The sequence below is a fragment of the Tinamus guttatus genome, unplaced genomic scaffold, assembly GCF_059628265.1.
Source record: "Tinamus guttatus ecotype Peru unplaced genomic scaffold, ASM5962826v1 Tinamus_guttatus_pri_ptg000372l, whole genome shotgun sequence".
Lineage (NCBI taxonomy): Eukaryota > Metazoa > Chordata > Aves > Tinamiformes > Tinamidae > Tinamus > Tinamus guttatus.
In genome coordinates this window covers 459,779-467,937 of record NW_028288906.1, presented here as the reverse complement: position 1 = coordinate 467,937, position 8,159 = coordinate 459,779, and positions in this window count along the sequence as shown.

Genomic DNA, 8,159 nt, shown 5'->3' with positions numbered 1-8,159 from the left:
AAGGATGTCACTTCTTGGCTCCAAGGATGCTCTTCCAATGCACCAAGTGCATGGGCCTCCAGGGCCCGCAGGGCCTCCCTCGCCAGCCTCTCCTGGAGCTGTTGGCTTTGCCAACGGGAATGCCGAGCGGGAATGCCCGTCTGCACACACACAAAGCCCAATTAGGCCCCGCACCCTCTGCCCGCCCCTTTTCAGCCGCGCTGCCTTTTTGCAGTTTAAATGTTCCCTTTTAAGAGTGCCTTTTATTTCCAGCTTGGAGAGCAGGGGGACGAGAGATGGTTTAGGGATGCTGAAGTAGGAATTTACATAATCTGATTAACGGGGGATTATCCAATGGCCGCTGAACAGCCTTAGTGTGCTTGAGCTAAAAACCTTACTATTCATTGCTCTCACCACCCTGCAGGACGACTGCACCTGCAGCAGCAGCTAATTCTCCCCTGGGGTGTTCAGGGGGGAAGGCAAGGGAGGGGGAACACGTTTTTATTACGGGGGGCAGGGGGAAGGGCCGAGGACCTGCAGCTCCCCTTGCGCAGCCCCTAATTGATCCATCTGCGTCAATCCGGGGGCAGCCGGCCCGGCTGGCAGTGCCAGGAGCAGCCTCTGCCCCGCGCTGAGGGCCCCGCTGCTTCCACGGGCTCCGGGAAGCTGCTCCGGCGGGAGCCTCGCGCAGGGGGGCAGCGCGTGGAAAAGGCTGAAAACGCCGCGGACGTGGGGCCCACGGCGAGACCCAGCGACACAGCGGTGTGTGGATCCGGAGCAGGCCGTGCAGAGGGACGCGGTGTCGGAGGAAGCCGGCGGTCGAGGAGCAGCAGCGGTTCTGGGGATGCTGCCTCCCTGCCAAGCCCCGCAGCCCAAAGCTCACCCCACGTCACACAACGGTCTTTACGGCAAGGGGACCTGCTTCTCGGAGCGCACATTGATGTACACGAGCTAAACGGTCGCTGCCCCTTGCCCAGGAGGCCCAGGGCTGGCAGCCCTAGAGATTAGCCCTAGATCCACGTGGTGGATTAAGGGGCAAAGGCTCAGCAGCCCCGGCGGGCCCAGGACACACGGACAGGGAGCAGGACTGAGGGCATGGAGAAGTGTAGGGAAGAGACGCGAGCTCTGCTGGTGGTATCCAAGGATGTTCAGTGGAGAGGAGCTCCTTCAAACATACTTGAGAACTCAGCAGTGCAAAACAGCGTCTGGGCCAGCGTCAGGCTACCCTAAAGGGCAGGGGACATGGATGACATCCAGGTTCTGACAAGACAAGGCGGGTTCAGCCGATGGCTTCAGCAAAGCCACATCTGCACCCCAAACACCCACCACAATGACGAGGCAAAATCCCAAACTGAGAGGGGTATTACTCTCTGCAAAATGGAAATGGAAGGGATTTCTCCTCCTCTCTGAGGAGAGAAATCTCCTGATTAGGAAAAATACCCAGCAGCATGAAGTTGGCCCTCCCACACATCAAATCCAGGGAAAGATGAAGCACTTGGATGTTTGTCCTTCACGGGGAGCTCGCTATGCCCATGCAAACGTAAGAGACTTGGAGTTATCCAAGAAAAACAGAACACAATCCCTGGAGCAGGGCCGCCCCGGGTAATCGCCCAGGACTAACCGTGCGGCTCTGCAGCGCCCGTGAGCGTCCTCGCCGCCGCCTGCAGCAGCACCAGCAAATCCTAACACCCGGTTAAACGGGGAGAATGCGGAGCATAACGAGGGCGCCTTGCACGCTTTTCATTCTTTTTCCTCGTTTTTTTCCCTTTTCTGAAGGAAGAGAGGGAATCCATTTCTGGCTTGCAGGGAAAGTGCAACAGAGCAAAGCCTGGGAAGCAGTGACCAGAGGTAATTTTACATGTGCTGGCAACATACGCAAACTCATCTCTGATTTTGCTGTTGTTTTTCTGGGATGGAGAGGGCTGCAACACAGAAATCTGCCTTTTGGGTGCATGTTCCCCTGACACCACGGTTCAAACCTTAGTGCCACAACAATTTCTGATGTCTGATGCTGGCATGACTTGGCTTGCATGAAGTAAAAGTTGGACAGCAACTGTACCTTTTGAATGAAGTGTGCGGTACAAGACAGCCAAGATACCATCAAGTTATCTCCCATATATTGGCGTAATTCATATTCCTGGATTTACCTAGATGGTACAAACTGAAACACAGGCAGTCCCACCTCCATATGAGGAAGAGCTTCTTTCCTGTGAGGGTGACAGAGCCCTGGCACAGGCTGCCCAGAGAGGCTGTGGAGTCTCCTTCTCTGGAGATCTTCCAAACCTGCCTGGATGCCACCCTGTGCCACGTGCTCTGGGTGTCCCTGCTGGAGCAGGGGTTGGACTAGATGGTCTCTAGAGGTCCCTGCCAACCTCAACCACTCTGTGGTTCTGTCATTTAGCAGTTAACTAGTATCAGTACAAGGGAGTAGGCTGAATCCCTGCATCCCAGAACTCTCGTTTTGGGAAAGTTCATCAAACCTAGACCATCATCCTGGTGTCTGCCCAGATGCCAAGAGGAAGGAGAAAGTCTCAGCAATTTCACACGCTGCATTTGTCCAGCATTTCACCACACTGCACACTGTGGGGACTCCACTGGGCACAAATCCTGTCTCGTTCAAGCAGCTGTAGCACGGTGAGGTCCCCTTGCACTGAAAGCTGAGCATAAACATGGAGATTGACACTTGGCTCCTGAGCAGAAAAAGCATTCAGAAGGAAAAGAGAGAGAACAGAGGTAATGGAGGGTGTGTTTGCTGGCAGACAAAATTAATCCTCTCCTTCTTTCCAAGATTTTGGTCTTTTAGAACAGGACCTTCCTATTTTTTGAAAGTTAAGGGCAAGAACTTGGTGCAGAGCATCTCATGGATGTCCTGGGAACGGAGAACATCTCTGCTGGTCACAGCAGCAGGAGCACTTGTTTTCTCCATCCTGTGATCCCAGAGATGGACCCTTACGTGTATTGCCCCGAGCTCAACTGCAACAATAAAACGTCCCCACAGCTGCTATCACTCTCTTCCATGGTTTTGTCCCCAGAAAAGGCAGCAGGGCTATTTATCTGCCATCCATTCTCCAGGTACACAAACTTGACCCACAAGACGTATGGAAAACACGTGCATAGACTGGGCAGAGCGGAGGGACAAAAGCTCCTCTTGAGCAGCAGGGACTTTTCTCACCATAAATCTTTAACCTACAAACAGCAGGATTGCTGCATGGGGAGCTGTGGAGCTGGACAGCACGGCCCAGAAACGCGCTCGGGCGTCTCTGCCCGGGCTCGCTGCCTTGGGTGGACGGCGATTAGAGCGAGAAGATCCCGTCTAACATTTAATGTCAGCTTTAAACATGGACCTCATCGGAGAAGGCTGCACCGATGGCTCCTGCCTCCCTTCTGTCCCCCGGGCTCAGGCTCCGTGAGCAGCTGAGCAACCGCTGCGAAACACGGGACAGAAACACGCGGAGGCCCCTGTGTTATTTATGAGTCTGGAATCAGAGCCACTCGCTCCGCTGCCAGTAAACGATGGGAGGGAGGGAGGGCCAGGCTTGTGTTCGGCTCTTCATTCTCTATTCATTGTGAAAAGGGGATCACTCCAGCTAACTGGCCCGCGGAGATAAGGATTTCAGACAATCTGCATTATCCTGATAAGCCAGGTTTGCATCGCGGAAAGATTATTTGTTAAGAACCTCGGTAAAATAAAACACAGTCAGGAGGCTTATCAGCACGACTCATTCCCACTCGTGCCCACCCCCCTGACATTTTTTTTTCTATAAATAAAGCCTGTGTCTCAGCTATCCGGGACAGGGCACAGGCTCAGTGCCCTCGCATGGAGAATCTGGTGGCTGACGTGCAAACCACCCTCGTGCCCCTACAAACCAGCACCGTCAGAAACGCTCTCTTTGCTATGGACCGGCTTCCCTGGACAACGGAGAGCTGCCGGGGTAGCTCCCTGTGGTCCCCGTGTGGCACCGGACCTGCCGGATCCAGGCCATGGCAGCTCTGTTCAGACAGGGCACGTTCCCAGGAGGTGTTCACCCATTTCTGCGCAAACCACGGGCATTACTCAGAAATCACGTAGCTAATCCAGACTGAGTCCCTCTCCACTCCATCTACTACGGAAAAATCCACATCACATCCTTCTACACACTTGGGGTCCTGGAGAAAGGCACTCACAAGATACCAACTGTCAGCACTCCTCTACATTGCTCCATTTCACACGTGGGCAAAGGCTCCTCCACCTCAGATCTGCACCTACATGAGACCTGGTCACCTGTGGCCCCTTGGCAGAGCATTGCTCTACTTGAGTGTAAGTTTTCCTGGAAATCCTTATGTGGAAATGGGAAACACTATACACGTCAGCCATCGCGGCAGGCTATCCTTCAAACCAATGCACACACGTACTTTACTCCTCATCATAGAAGAGATGTCATCTGTTTGCTTAAAGGGGGATTCTGTTTAAATAGGGAGGAAAACAGCAAAACCTTTGGGTGCAAACTTCTCCCAAGAAGTTGTTTCGTACAATTTCATCTCCTACAGCATCACGTAAAAGACAGAAGAGGCAGCTGGAGTAGAACTTACCAGGATTCCATCCTGGCATCATTTCCAACATATTCCTGCAAAATCCAGCCCTGTGGCCTCACATCCTGTGACTGTCTTGGTAACAGTGACTTGGGCAGGGATGTACATCATGCCTAAGACTATTTGCGGTGTCCTCACAAACCACTGCAACATGAGGAGTGCAATCTGCAGCACATTCTTAAAGCATTCACTCATTTTCATTTTTATTTTAAAAATGATGCACAACAGCTGGTCTCCAATTACTCAAGAAATACCACTTCGATGAGACTAGGTTTCTAAGTTGAAAATTCAGCATAGCCCAGCTTTCATTTGGAATTGTAAAGGTTTCACTTTGAAATTTTCAAATAAAAAGATTTCTGTTCTCCAGATACAGTAGGAGAAATCCAGCACAGACTGCGCAAAAAGTTGTCCCAGACAGTTGTTGTTGGGACAACACGTTGTGCCAGAATCTGCCATTACTATTCAAGCTCATTATTATGGTAATAGAAGGTATTCAGAAATTTTAAGGACGGGAGGAGAAGCCTATGAGCGTGTAATACAGTCTACAGGCACCAGCCATGAAATTTCACATGGTAATTTCTGTATCAAATATTTAACTTCTGTTTTAAGCTGTAGGAGGGATTTATTTCAGGGAAACATGCACAGATGCAAGAGCATTCATTTCTCTTCATCAAAACCAAACCTTTCATTGACATTTCCTTTTCTCAAGGCAAGAGCTTTCACCCACGCCCCTTAATTACAGCTCTTGACTTGCACGACTCCACAATATTAATTCAGCTCATAACTCTTGTACTCTGCTGCTATCTAAATCAATAGGACACTCCTGTATGAAGCCGAGCTTCAATAGAGAACTGACACTACTAGGGAAACTAACGATATCAGACAAGACGATCGGCTGATGTAAATCAGCTGTTGGTGCCTATTTGCCATAGCTGAGCACACAGATATTGAATGTGAGTGCTGGATAATGTTCTTATATATGTGCTCGCATGCAGCTCTCCAGCCTTAGTATTTTATTTTGCAATTCACAGTGTAATGTTATTACACAGCCATAAAGAAAATAACTGTATATTGAGTTAGTTGCTCCTGAATTTCTTGAGCATAAAAGAATTCTGTGAATGAATAATAAAGGAAATAAAGGACAGAACTGAGCTGCAGGCAGACAAACTCTGGAATTAGGATATCCATGTTGTTATAATTATTTTTCGCCTTGATCATCTTATTCACCTGTACAAAAGAGATCCATCTTGTGACAATGAAGACAGACACACAGAAACTACTTTTTTTCTTAAGTCACCGACTTAGGAGCAGGACAGAGAATTCCAAAGCAGCAAAGAGTAGAAACTGTTTTTAGCACTAGGAAACAGCACCTCAAACTATTTCAAGGGAACAACATCTTCTTCTTTTTCATTTGGACAACAAATAAAGATATGACCTTGTTTTGGTCCTCGTTTTCCTGGTTTTTCTAGCAAAACTAGATGAAAGCTAATTGAAGATATAAAATGTTCCTCTAGAAGGAGAGCTTCCACAATGAAGATACTGGCGGGCACTCCAATGCAAGTGGAATCAAAACATGATACAATAAAACACCATTTGTACTCACTAAATCAAAACTTGGCATAACTGACATTTCAAATTTATTAAAAAATAAAAAGCTTAAGACAAACGGTCAATAAGCAATATTAAGAAACATTTCAAAAAATGTGTTATTTTACAGTAACTGCAATGGAGTGTGTTAAATACCGACCAAGATGACAAAACAAAGGATGGATCAACATCTTCAGTTGCAAATTAGACTTTCAATCCTTTAATCCATGTTAAATACACTTTTTTACCCTCTGAAGAGAAAAATATTTTAATTTGAAGAATAAGTTACACACAGTTATAGTCAAATATTTAAGACATCCTCTCTCTCAAGGACATGCATTTTTTTTCTGTTAGCCTTTCCATCTACAAGTACAAAGTCAAAAACTGGACAAGGTTGTAATTTCCTGACGGTAGCCTCTCTTTCATTCAAAGTTCTATCACATCTGCAAAACTTAGGAGTCTTATTATATATTATTGTAAAAAAGAGCTTAATGACAACAGAATTCTGAATACCAAAATCATCAGGACATTTTGCCTTTTGCCATTTTAAGGAAAAAAATGCGAAAAATTCTACCTGAGAAATGATCCTTTACGAGGCAAGGTTTACTTTGCCAAGTAAAACGACATCAGCAGAATTTCACATCTCTTTCTTTCTAATCAGGAAAGCTAACGAGGTCACCACACCACTTGAAGAGCCAGCATGACACAAGTTTTTGCTGGAAGGTGAGTAGCTTACTGCAGTGTTTCAACGGCAGGACAATTCTGGAACACAGGATTGGCAGGAACACACGGGTGTCCCTCCTGGCAGGCCCACGTCCACGCGGGACGGTGCAGCCGTGACCCAGCCACACGGCAGCGCCTGTTTCCTCTCTTCACAACCGCAAAGTTCATATGCGCACAGCTGAAAACTGCAAACCAACAGAATGTAAAAATATTCCCATTCCTACCAAGTAACAGACAGAAAAGCTGCGACTCGGCCTTTTTGCTCGAGCAAATAAGCGAATAAAACAGGTATTTTGTAAGAAAACATGAGGAACATCAATCCTGACGGTGCTTCACAAGCACATGCGGGTCTGTACCATACATCTAGTCTTAACTCACCAGCAGCTCCAACACTCTGGCCCTCCCTGCACAGGGCTCTGGGACAAACTCACACAAGGTCATTTCAAAGCCACTACCTCTCAACAAAACACTGAGCAAAAAAACTTATTTACTGCCCAAAAGTGCAAGCGGTAACAAGAGCAGAGAGGGTGGTCAGGCTGCATCTCCCTCCCCGTACAAAGCCCAGTGTGATGCTCATACTCGCAGTAAAGTTACTGCAGATTTCATGGGACAGGTGGCATTTGTACACACTACTGCTCGCACCTAGAGAGCCCCTGTTGTCAAAGATTCCGGCTCTGCAATTCCCATTAGACAGAGTTTTATCAATACTCCCATTTCTATCTGTTTGTAAGAAAGTACATACGGCTCTAATTTTCTAAAATCTACTCACAACTTGTATGCTCGGAACACTAATTGGGACACAAATCCAGAATGCTTTTTTCATGTGAAACACACCCCAGCTGCATACACCTGCATGTTCTTAATAAAAGGAAAGAAAAAAAAAACAGGTAGCAAAAAAAAACAGGTATCATTTCCTGTCATATTTGGATGCAGTGGTTAGTTTATGAGAAGAATAACATTTGTAGGAAAATCTCAATGTGAAGAGGGCTTTCAATTCCTCCTCCATTTCATTTAATATTACACTGTTTCCCAAAGTTCCCTGCATCTAAAGCAGCTCACACAGGCTCTGCGTAGTTGAAAAAGGTTCCAAACCAAGAGCAATCTGTTACACGTGGTAGGGGATAATTCTGTCTTTAAGAGCTGAAAATTGAAAATGCCTCCTCAGGAAAAAAAAAAAAAAAACAGAGGGATTTGTCCCTCTTGCCTGGGATTTGTCCATCTTATTTCCCTCTTAAGCCTGAGAATTTTGATGAACTCTGGAAGGTCTAAGCCATTTGGCCAAGATTTTTACTGAAATATTC